The sequence below is a fragment of the Camellia sinensis genome, chromosome 2 (assembly GCF_055761805.1).
Source record: "Camellia sinensis isolate YWXY chromosome 2, ASM5576180v1, whole genome shotgun sequence".
Lineage (NCBI taxonomy): Eukaryota > Viridiplantae > Streptophyta > Magnoliopsida > Ericales > Theaceae > Camellia > Camellia sinensis.
In genome coordinates this window covers 56,290,592-56,304,222 of record NC_138962.1, presented here as the reverse complement: position 1 = coordinate 56,304,222, position 13,631 = coordinate 56,290,592, and positions in this window count along the sequence as shown.

Below are 13,631 nucleotides of genomic sequence, written 5' to 3'. Positions count from 1 at the left end.
CAAAAAGCATCGTACCTATATTGTGGGTGTTTAGTGGGGCCATGGAAGTTGTTTATAATTTATTTTAGAATTAATTATTTAAAAATTTTATTTATAAATATTATGGTAATTCAAATCTTATTTAAGATTTTTTGAACTAATAAGTTCTATTTAATAAAATTGATTTCAGTTTTTCCTAATTCATAAAATTAAGTACATTATCAATTTTGCATAATAATGTTTCAGATAATTATTTCACTAACTGATGAAAATAAGAGTATGAAATTAAATATTTTTGTCTTTCTACTTATTAATTTGATTCAATTATCAAATAAAATCGAAAATATTATCAGTTTTTTGCAGTTTTCAAACTGTGAATATTATAAATTTTTTCATTTCTATTTTTTTTTCCAGTTTTGCACATTAATATTCCATCATCATACTCTCTTATAAACACAAAAATTTTAGTTTTGCACAAATTTTTTTTTTTAATTTTTTCAAAAAAAATATTATTTTTTTTAGTTTGTTCAATTTGAAAGTTGTTGTTTAAAGTTTTGAAAATCAAAATAAATGTCAAATCATTCTTTTATAGATAATCATAAATGATGAACAATCATTGTTTGAAGGATAATTCAAATTATTAAAAATTGAATGAGACTCAAAGGTTTAAAAAATCTTAATCAAGATTAATGGAGTATAAGTTCATAAATTAGAATTTGTGTGTAAATGCCCTTTATTTTAATATGAAACTTTGTTTCAAAGTATTTAGTATAAGCTTTTGCTTATAATTTATTAATCATAAATAGTTTAAATAAGCTATATTTTCAGAGAGTAGTGATAGAGGCCTCGAATTTGGCTCGACTGCTTTGTTTTTTTTTTTTTTTTTTTGGGGGGTGTGGTGCTGTGTTAGTTTTTTTTTTTTTTTGTAAGTCTAATATAAAATATTATATATTTCCCACCAACTCATCATATAAAATTATATGAAATTAACAAAATTTAACCAACAGTTTAACTAATCAGTCAATTTTATCACTTAATCAATCCAATTTAATTGACTGATCAGTTAGACTGTTGGTTAAAATTCGTTAGTTCTATATAATTTTGTACGATGAGTTAGAATAGGATGTATAGTTTTTTGGCACACCCCTACATATAACCACTTTTTTTAAAAAAAAAAAAAAAAAAAACCAACACAACCTAACAAATAAAATAAAATAAAATTAAATTAAAAAAAAAATTGATCAGTCAATTTTATTACCCAACCAGTCCAACTCAACTCACTTACAAAATGTCTAATTTTTTAGTACACCCTTATACATAATCACCCCTATAAAGAAAAGAGAGAAAAAAAAATTAAAAAAAAAAAACAAACTAAAACAGCTTTGGAAGAAAAGAAAAGAAAAGAAAAAAAAAATTGATTTCGAGGCAAATTCGAGCCTCAAATTCGAGGCCTGAATCATTTTTGATTTTCAGAAACAGAAAAGATTGGTAGCTTGAATACCGTGGCTCGAAAATGGCCTGACCTTCTACACACACGCACATATCTTTGTACACCTTTGATTGAGAGAGAAAGACCAAAAATAGAGGCAATTCCTCCTTCCCCCTCTCTCTTCCTTTGCAAATCAAATGATATGAATTTGCACGATTCGGACAGCATCGGCGAGCTCGCAAACAAATGATTGGTGGCTGGATCGCTCCCGGCAGTCAACCATCCACCGCCGCCTCCTCTTGTGGAGATTCCCTATATACGCTTTAAGTAGAGGACAAGGGGATTTGAACTGAATGAGAAGGTGGTGGCTGTGATGGTGATGTTTGAGAGTGGTGGGTTTTCATACAAATTTATTTCTGGGTTTGATTTTAGTGCTCTCTTTTTATGAGTTCAAGATCTGTGGGGTTTGTAATTGATGAATAAAACAAGAACAACAAAAATGGGTGATTTTGGTGCTCTCTCTCAGAAAAAGTGCAGCTCTTTTTGGTTTGATTATGGTGCTCTCTCTTTATGAATTCAAGATCTGTGGGGTTTGTAATTGATAAATAAAATAAGAATAAGAAAAATGGGTGATTTTGGTGCTCTCTCTCAGAAAAAGTGCAGCTCTTTCTGGTTTGATTATGGTGCTCTCTCTTTATGAATTCAAGATCTGTGGGGTTTGTAATTGATGAATAAAATAAGAATAAGAAAAATGGGTGATTTTGGTGTTCTCTCTCTCAGAAAAAGTGCAACTCTTTCTGGGTTTATAATTGATTTTGGTGCTCTTTGTGGGGTTTGTAATTGATGAATAAAACAAGAACAAGAAAAATGGGTGATTTTGGTGCTCTCTCTCTTAGAAAAACTGTAGCTTTTTATGGGTTTGATTTTGGTGCTCTCTCTCTCAGTCACTCACACACACACTCTCTCTCTAGAAAGGTGAGAGAGAGCTGATAGAAAAAAAAGAAAAAGAGAGGTAATTTGATGTTGATGAAGATGTTGTTGTTGTTGATGAGATGCTATGTTGATGAAAGAGGTTGTTGTTGATGATGACCAGCTTCTTCTTCTTCCTTCTTCTTCTTCTTCAGATCTTCAGAAAACGAGAAAAGAAAAAAATAAAATAAATAAATAAAATCAAAATGACATCATTTTGATTTTCGGGGCGATCGAGCCACGCGGATTTCGAGCTACATAGCTGAATTATTTCAGAAATAAAGTGATACTTTCTCCACCAAGCACCCCCATTATGTCCAATTATTTTTTAAAAAATACACATGATTAATTATGTACTAGATTGTTATTCACCTTTCATTATTTTTTTATCATATTTTCTCAAGACAAACTATTTTGAGAACCACTTAAAATAGTTTTTTTAAAAAAAAACCACTACAAAAAAAAATAATTCTTCTATTTATTTTTTAAAAAAAAATTAAAAAATCAACTAAAATAGTCATTTTCAAAAACAATTAACATGAAATACAATGTAAATAATAATTCCCTTAATTATTATGCCAAGCATACACTAATAATTCCCATTATTTATTTATTTTTTTGAGAGCTTGAATTACATTAACTTTCCTAAGGTTTAAAAAATACAATTAGTCCTACATTTTTTTACATAATCAAACTTGACTTCTCTTTTAGTAAAGGCTAAATCAATTGAAACCATTGCATGTGATGGATAAATACTGAAATAATTAAAGATAAATATACATTTTATTATAAATGTGACAACCCTCACCTCTGATTACTGCTAAACTGTGACCGGATATGATAAGTAACTGATTAGGAGGAAATCCTAAACTGATTGCATGAGTGTATTGTCTGTAAATGCATTTCTATTTGTTTGACTACTAAATGATATGTTCATGTTTTAACTTTGAATTGCGAATTGAAGGCCTTATCAGCGGTCGAATCTGAAATTAATTGGTGTTTTATATTAATTAGAATTTATGTGATTTTATAGTAGATTTAATTTAAATTCGATTTGGAATGATTAAATTAGATTGTACAATGTTAAATTACATCAACTTGAGTTATTACCCTTTTGCCACCTAGTGGGCCACTTTACAAATCTTGTTTAGAGCTTAGTCTTGCATCATTTCTTCATTTATCTTCTTGCCCCAAAATCGTAGGAGAGAGAGAGGTAGGAGAAAATAGAATTCACCAAAGAATTGACTTGAATTTTAGTAGAATTGAAGAGCATTTGCAAAATTGAGCTTCCTTACTTGGAATTCAAGACCTAAGGTAGAGATTTCATCCTCTCATTTGTACATTTGAGTTGATCTTGCATGGTTCGTGGGATTATTGGAGGTTAGAGTCAAATTATGGTTTAAAGTGTTGAATTGAGGCTTAATCCATGCATGCATGTACATATTCTTGAATTTTGAGGTTGTTCTTCATGAATTTCCACATGCATGTCCACATTTTTGTCATAGTCCATGAATTCATCATGTTCTTGAGCTAAAACTTGCATTTGGTCATGTGTTAGTAGCTTTAAATTCAATTGAACACATGCATGTTAAATGTACATCTTGTTCTTGAAGTTTATTTGAAATTGGTGTTCAATTGGTTTACCTTTGGGCTTGATTTTACAAAATTGATCTTTAAAACATGTTGTATTATGAGTTTTTAAGTGTTTTTCAGAAAATTAGCCCAAAAGGATCGAGTTTAAGGCTTAAATGCTTGAGTTTTGTGCTTGGGGATGAATATGAAAATTCCAGATTTTGGACCCACGCTCGAGCGTAGGACTTCACGCTCGAGCGTACCCTCTGTGTTGTGCACTTCCGCTGGAGCGTGGAAAGTTGCGCTGGAGCGTGAAATGCATGTACCCAGAAGTTTTTGTGTTTTACAGTCCGCTCGAGTGAGAGAGTTTACGCTCGAGCGAGAGAGTTTACGCTCGAGCGAGGACCTAAGTCTCACGCTCGAGCGAAGGCCGAGCGTCCGTCGAGTGTGAATTGCATGCATCCAGTACTTTTCATGAACTTTATAGTCCGCTCGAGCGAAAGAAGTCACGCTCGAGCGGAGATCCTTTGTCTGCATGTCCGCTCGAGCGTAGAAAGCCACGCTCGAGCGAGACCCCTGTTTTCTGAAAATTTTGAAAAGTGTTTTAAAGTGCATCTTTGCATCATCTTTCTATCCTAGGCATTCCTAGGCCATGTTTAAGGCATCTTAATGAGGATATTGATGTAGAACCACACCGAGTCAAGATAGGGACTAAGTTGTTGATTTCCGCGTGTGTAACTTAGTGTGTGTTCGTTCTGTAACTGTGTAAGGCTGGCATCCGAGGACGCTCATTAGCTGCTTATAGCCCAGTGCTCTGTGAGTAACAATGTTGTAAAGATATGTTCAATTATGAATATTTTCTGAGTGATCAACTGTTCTGTTTACTGAAACGTTATTGTTTAATGAACGAATGTTTGTCCTATTTGTAAACTGTATTTGTGGCATCCTTAGCAACTTACTATTACTGTACTATTACTGCTACTGTTACAGAGATCTCTGTCGGTTCCCAAGTTTGGAACCACTACTGTTACTGTTATGATGGCTATCAACTGACTATTCGGTTTGTTAAGACCTACTGTACTGTTTTGCTATGGGATGTACCACATATGACTGCTATGGTTTCTAAACGACTGATATGACTGTTTAATTACTAAAATGACATTCATTCTTAACCTCTTTACATAATTGTTATTCACTGGGTTTTAACTCATTGTTTATATATATATATATATATATGTAGGTGTCCAGGCACCGGACCGATGCTAGGAGCGTCAGGCTAAGCTCCCGTTTTGTCAAAGCCAACCTTTGTGCCTCATTTCGAGGTTCCGAGTGCGTCTAAGCCAAGGCTGGTTTGGAGTGTTTTAGATTTCCCCTTTTGCCTCTGTTCTGTAATAAATGTTGAGACTTGCACTATACTGTTATGTTAGGGATTTGGTCCCTAACCTGAATGTCTGTATATGATGTATGTATATACTGTTTTGGTTTTGAATGTGAATATGTTCAAGAAAGTCTTTTTGCATTCAGAATGTCACAGCTCATTGGACACCTTTTATTTACTGTTTTGGCTTCCGCCAGCCCCTTACTCTGTATTACTGTCTCTACTGTTAAGCAGGCCTTTGGTAATCACGGAGTACTGGCCGGTTACGGTGTTAAACCCATAGGGACGGATTTGGGTCGTGACAATAAAATAGATGTCAACATAATTTTTTCATTTATATAACAAATAAATTATTGATGAAAAATGGCCTGACAGTCATGTGAATTAAAATTTCAAGATAGATTAATATAATCATATTAAAAGTATAAGATTAATTGCATTTCTCTCAAATCTAAAAGTAGTAGTGTTATTTATTTTCTTTTTTTTTTAACAGTAAATTACACTCGCTTTTTATGAGGTTTAGAAAAAATACAGTTAATCATACACTCTTAACATAATTATATTAGTCTCTCTTGAAGTTTTAATCCATATAACAATTGGGTCATTTTTAAAAAATAATTCTTTAGTCGTATAAATGAAAAAATAATATTGTTATATATTTTTTACTAAAGTATATATTTATTTATTTTTGATATTTTAGTATACTCCGTTAGAATAATTTTTTGTGTAAAATAAATAAATTGAAACAAATCAAACAAATAAAATAAATTACTTACCGAATTTATTTTACCGAAATGTAAAAGTATAAAAAAATCAAGTCGAGTGTATAACACTTCATCCTTCAGACAGATTCGCCTCGCTGCGGTACTTACGAATAAAAAGCGTCTATCTCCCAAGATACAATAATCTTCACAAATTGTAGTAGCACTCCAAACAATTTGTACGGTGAATAAAACCTGTATTCTATACTCTCTAAATTTTTCCTAAAATTATATGAAAAATATATATGCAACAGAGCAAAACCTGGACAACAAAAATGAATTTTTTCCAGTATCAAAGACTGTTGGAAATGACTGTATTTATAGACAAACCAAGGCTGTCCAAACAAGTTCAATTTGAACCGAGCAGATACAGATTTGAATTAACAGATACAACTTGAATTCAAACAGATTTTTGTAGATTCAAATAGATAACTGCACGGCAGTTTCAATCTGTTTGGGCAGTAGAAATGGACTGGAAAAAGGGATTGTTTGGACTACAAAAAATTTTAATTTTGTTTAGAAATTCAAATGATTTTCTCGCAAGAATTGAAAAAAAATTCAAATAAATTTTGTCACAAAAATTAATATTAGAATCGACTCGACCCATAACCCTCACCCGCACCCGGCTCAACCGGCCGGTCGGACGAACGGTGGCACGCGTGTGCGTGTGTGGTAGTTCGAGCTAAGGTTCACTTTGTCCATAACTCCTCACTTCTACAAACTTGGGGTGTCCCTTGGAGACCAACCCAAGTGTTACCACCTAGAACTTATATATACACATAAGTTCTCTTAAGTTTCCAATATGGGACAAGCCTTATAAGGAAACCCACATTTTATTCTTTTATTTGTCCATTCCATGAACTCGAAAACAACGTCAACTTCCCATTCACTCATAAATGATTTTGACGAACCGGCTTCACCGTATGTCTTGCCATACAGCAAGGAACATGTCACCTCTTTGAACCCACTCCAAAAGATGTTTGGGACCCACTCAAATTTGGCCCAAAATAAGCCTATAAAAACCAATTTTCCAATAATCTCCGCATGAATGGAATTTGACGGAGAGAAAATACAATAACATGATCTAATTACAGAGTGTACAAATATTGGAAATATTTTGCAAGGGATAGGTAGCTTTTGGCTTTGAACCTTCCATTGTGCGACACTATCGGATTTACTAGCTAACCAGTGAACATGATGTCATGAACTGTTTAGCCATTTGTGTAAATCAAGATAATAGAACTTAACAGTATATTACTAGATACAGTTTAGTTCTCACTATTGTGTTCATTTTGGCCCTGAACAAACTGGTGTTTCGTGAGTGTTCTAAAGACTTGTAGCCTTTCATAAATCTCATAGAACCGGCCCAGTTCACACTCATATAGGTGATTCTTATGAAGAGTATCCTGCCATACTCCACTAGATATACCTAGATATAAGAATCATTAAAAGTATTACTTAACCTAAAACGCTGCAGACATCACTATTTCATTACAGAAACGGGTATGAGTTTGACTCCCCAGTGATCCTTATGAGTCATACACAACTCGGTTGTCCCTTTGAACCTAGATATTGGGATCTCTAGTCAACTAGGTTGGTTGCCGTTGTGGTAACTCTTATTTAATAAGCTTAAGTCTTATTCCCTTCAATGAATTCTCAACTAGCTCTCTTATTAACCCTTTGGTCAGTGGATCCACTATGTCGTCTTTAGACTTCACATATTCAATAGAAATAATTCCATTAGAGAGTAGTTGTCTTACATTATTATGTCGACAAGGAATGTGTCGCGACTTACCGTTATACATATGACTCTATGCTCTACGTATTGCTGATTGACTATCACAATGCATGTATATAGCATGCACTGGTTTTGGACACATTGGAATATCTTCAAAAAAGTGGCGAAGCCATTCTGCTTCTTCCCCAGCTTTATCTAAAACTATAAATTCAGATTCCATAGTAGACCTAGCAATGCAATTATGTTTGGAAGATTTCTAAGATACAGTTGCACTACCAAGTATAAAGACATACCCACCGGTGGATTTCAAGTCTCTAGTATCCGATATCTAGCTTGCATCACAGTATCATTCAAGTACTGCTGGATATCTAGTATAATTAAGCATAATGTTACGAGTAAATAGGAGATATCTTAGAACTCTTATAATTGCTTTCCAGTGTTCCACTCCTGGGTTACTCGTATATCTACTTAATTTACTTTCTGCATAAGCTATATCCGGGCGAGTGCAGTTCATCACGTACATTAAACTTCCAATAATTTGGGCATACTCTAATTGAGAAATACTTTCCTATACATTCTTAGAAAGAAACAAATTAACATCCACAGGTGTTCGAGCAAGATAATCATCATCTTTGCTAAATTTGTCAAGTATTTTCTCAATGTAATGTGATTGTGACAAGGCATAACCTTATGATATTTTGGTAACTTTTATACCAAGAATTACATCAGCAATCCCCATGTTCTTCATGTCAAAATGTTTATTCTACATTTTCTTGGTAGTTTTAATCAAGTCATTATTGCTACCTATGATGAGCATATCATCCGCATAAATACATACCATAACATAGCCGTTGTTTGTGTTTTTAACATAAACACATTTGTCACATTCATTAATTTTGAATTCATTTGACATCATTGTTTTGTCAAATTTCTCATGCCATTACTTTGGCGCTTGTTTTAAACCATATAATGATTTAACCAATTTACACACTTTCTTTTCTTTTCCTGAAACATAAAATCTGTCTGGTTGTTCCATGTGAATTTATTCATCTAACTCACCATTTAAGAAAGCAGTTTTCACATCCATTTGATGAGTTTCTAGATTGTACAACGATGCAATAGCAATTAGCATTCTAATGGACGTTATTCTAGTAACCGGTGAGTATGTATCAAAGTAATCAAAACTTTCTTTTTGTCTAAAGCCTTTGACCACAAGTCTTGTCTTGTATTTATCAATTGATCCATCCGCTTTCATTTTTCTTTTGAAAATCCACTTGTACCCAAGAGGTTTACAACCTGGTGGCAAATCCACCAATTCCTATGTGTGATTTTGCAGGATGGATTCAACTTCGCTGTTTACAGCTTCATTCCATAAAAGAGCTTCAGGACTGGACATAACCTCTTTAAAAGTTAAAGGGTCATTTTCTAACAAAAATGTTAGAAAATCTAGACCAAAAGATTTTGAGGTTCTAGTACGTTTACTACACCTAGGTTCCTATTCCTCATTTTGATCTATTTTTTGCTCTTGTTCCTGATCTTGTTCTTGATTATGACTAGTAATAGCATCATAAGATGTTTTATTAGTATTAGTCTCTTGTCTAGTTTTATATGGAAATACATATTCAAAGAATGATGCATTCTGAAATTCAATAATAGTATTTGCATGCATTTCGGTATGTTCTGATTTATGAATCAAAAACCGATATGCACTACTATTCTTGGCATAACCAATGAAAATGCAATCAATGGTTTTAGGACCTATCTTAGTCTTTTTAGGATTAGGAATAGCCACTTTAGCCAAACACCCCTCAGTTTTAAATATTTGTAAGATGGTACTCTCCTATGCCACAATTCATAAGGTGTTTAATTCACTTTCTTTCGAGGTACTTTATTTAAAATATAATTAGGAGAAAGTATTGCTTCTCCCCACAAGTTCTGAGGTAATTCAGAACTTATTAACATCGCATTCATCATTTCTTTTAAAGTCCTATTTTTCCTTTCAGCAATTCCATTTTGCTGAGGTAAGTAAGGAGCGGTGGTTTGATTAATTATTCCATATTCTTTACAAAACTCACCAAAAGGTGATTCATATTCACTACCTTTATCACTTCTAAATTTTTTAATTTTCTTACCAAGTTGATTTTCAACTTCATTCTTGTATTGAATGAAAAATTTCAAAGCTTCATCATTGGTCCAAATTAAATAAATATAACTATATCTAGTATAGTCATCTATAAAAGTGATAAAATATTTTTTCCCACCTCTAGTTTGAATTGTTTTAAAATCACAAATGAATTAATTCAAGTGGTTCTGCACTTCTTTCAATTGTATGAAAATGAGATTTGAATAATTTTGCCTTAACACAAATTTCACATTTATGATTTAAATCAATATCAAATTTAAGTAAACATTCCAAATTAATTAATCTACGCAAATATCCATAATTAACATGTCCAAGTCTACCATGTCATAAATTTGAAGACTCAAGCAAGTAAGAACAAGATGTATTTTTATTAATAATAGAGGGTACAATAGTCATTACATTCATTTTGAAACGGCCATCAGACATTTAACAATTTCCTACATGTATCCCATTTTAGGTAAGTACAAACTTGTCACTTTTGAAAACTAGCCTAAACCCATTTTTACTCAACAAAGATTCGGAAATAAGGTTAATGCGAATGTCTAGTACATGCAACACGTTGCTGAAAATGAGTTCCTTTTTAGATGTCATCTTCAGGATAATCTTTTCTTGTCCTTCAACTTTACAAGACGAGGAGTTACCCATAAAAAATTGTTCACTGTTGTCCACTATAGAATAAGATGTGAACATCTTTTTGTTGGCACAGATATGGCGAGTAACACCAGTGTCCACCCACCATTCTTTAGGATTTTCGACAAGGTTTGCCTCGAAAACAACTGCAGAAAGATTTATGTTATCAACACTGTACGGGGAGCAAATATCCTGGCAAGCCCGTACTCCTTTCTTCCAAGCTCCGTTTATGTCTGATCACTTGCGAGCAAATAACGGTGAGCTACCCGGCGGTGTGTGGCCGAAAAAACCCTCTGACGATCAAGTTAGCACACACCTTAGGATAGAGAGAGAGAGGAGTGTTTGAGTGTAAGAATTCCTTACAAAGTGTTCGTCTCTCGCGTATGGGGGGCGCAGACATGCTTATATACCCTCTGCGCCCCATATCCACTCCCAGTCATCTTCTGACACGTGGCTCTGCTATCCCATCTGTCAGCATAAACCTTGCTGAACATCACCTAATCTCAACTGCCTGCCTTCTCAGCTAGAGCTCGGCAGCCGAGCTTCTCTATCCACGGCCGTGCTGTGTTTCATACTCAAGCACTTCTCTAGCCAAGCCCAAGGAGGACCGGGCTAGGCGGCATCTCGGCAGAGCCTAGCCCGGGGCACCTCCTGTGGTCGGTCTTCCTGCCGATCAAACGATTACCTCAGCTGACCATGCCTTTCCAGGCGCCGGTCACTCAGCTTGACTGGCTTCACCATCGCCTGATCAAGCAGCTCGTTCCAACCGAGCACTGCCTTGCCGAGTAGCTTCTTTACGGTCTGGGGCGGCATATACTTGGCCCAACTCCTGCCCGGCCCAACTCCTGGCAGACCATCTCCGGGCGGATCGCCGGTCATCTCGGCCCCATGCACCATTAGGCTCTCAACTTGCTCGGCCGTTACCTCGGCCCAATTCCAGATCATAAATCTCCCTCTCAAACACCATTGGAAATTTTATCCACTCCGGTCATATTGGCTTGAACAGGCTTCTTGCTTGTTTTTCTTTTGCTTTTGCCTTTATTATGACAATCTTTGGCCCGATGTCCATTTTTATCACAAATATAACACTTGTCATTAAACTTGTACTTCTTAGTTTCTTCTCTTTTAGAGCCTTGTGTGGAACTTTCTTCAGAATACCTCCGTTTCTTGGCTTTTTTAGCATGTTCCACCACATTTGACTTTGACTCCATTAGATGCGTATCAGCCCGCTTCTCTAAATTGCGATTGTCCTTCCCAATTCTCAAACGCACAATTAATTCCTCAAAAGTCATTTCTGTGCACGTGTGTTTGAGATAGTTCTTGAATTCCTTCCAACCTTGTGGTAATTTTTCAATTAAGGTAGCAACTTCGAAGGATTCACTAAGAGACATGCCTTTTGCATGAATGTCATGCAGAATGAGTTAGAGATCTTGAACTTGGCTGATCACAGTCTTAGAATCAACCATCACAAAGTTCAGGAATTTGCCAGTCACAAATTCTTTTGAACCAGCATCTTCTATTTTATACTTTTTCTTCAAAGACTCCCAAAGTTCTTTTGCTATTTTGATATGGCTGTAGACGTTGTATAATGTGTTGTCAAGTCTACTCAAGATGTATTTTCAGCAAAAGAAATCAGCATGTTTCTAGGCATCGACCGCAGCAATCACTTGCCGGTCAGTTTCATCATCTTTCAAAGTAGGAACATTCTCATGGAGGAAACGTGTCAGGTTTAGAGTAATAAGATAGAACAATATTTTCTGTTGCCATCTTTTAAAATCAGTTCTTGAGAATTTCTTTGGTTTTTCACCGTGATTAACTAGCACAGTTACAATAGGAGGAGAGGTAGGCGTAATTGCAGTCATCATACTAGTACGTGTTTGAACATTAGTTTGACTAGTTTCAGTAGCCATGAATTCGAATTTATAAAACAAAATTATAATTCAAATTTTATACTACATAGAAAATTTAAACCAAAACCACATAATTAAATTCCGTAAAAAATAAAAGAAACAAGAATTGTAACTTTTATTTTCAATTAATTTGAAAATAAAATAAAATTTTATTTAAATAAATTAATTCCACATAGAAAAATATTTCTGTAACATTTTAAAAATTAAAATACTGAAAACATAAATTTAATTAATGAACACTCAGAAATTATTTCTGAAAACCAAAATTAATTTCTGACAAACTTCACAAATAAATATTCTGAATTGTTAATGACACCAGTATATTACTACTAGCTGTCAAAGAAAATAGACAGTATATTACTACTATCTGTCAAACAGTATATTACTACTATTTATTTTTCCAACTAGAACATTATTTTTTAAAACCACATAAAATAATTTTTGTAAAAAGAAGTAAGAGAAAAGGAAACAACCGAAAAGTTCTATATAAACATAATTATTTGAATCTGTCTTAAGATTGTTGGAACAATCTTCTATGTAAAATAAATAAATTGAAACAAATCAAATAAATAAAATAAATTACTTATTGAATTTATTTTACCAAAATGTAAAAGTACAAAAAGATCAAGTCGAGTCTGTGACACTCTGTCCTTAAGACAGATTCGCCCCGCTATGGTGCTTACGGATAAAAGACGTCTATCTCCCAAGATACAATGATCTTCACAAATTGTAGTAGCACTCCAAACAATTTGTACAACAAACAAAACCTATGTTCTATATTCTCTAAATTTTTTCTAAAATTATATGAAGAATATATATGCAACAGGGCAAAATCTGGACAACAAAAATGAATTTTTTCTAGTATCAAAGACTTCTGGAAATGGCTGTATTTATAGACAAACCAAGGCTGTCCGAACAAGTTCAATTTGAACCGAACAGGTGCAAATTTGAATGAACAAATACAGTTTGAATTCAAACAGATTTGGTGGCAGATTCAAACAGATAACTGCACGACAGTTTTAATCTGTCTGGGCAGTTATAAAACTGTTGGAAATGGACTGGAAAAACGAATTGTTTGGATTGCAAAAAAAAAAATAATTTTGTTTAGAAATTCAAATGATT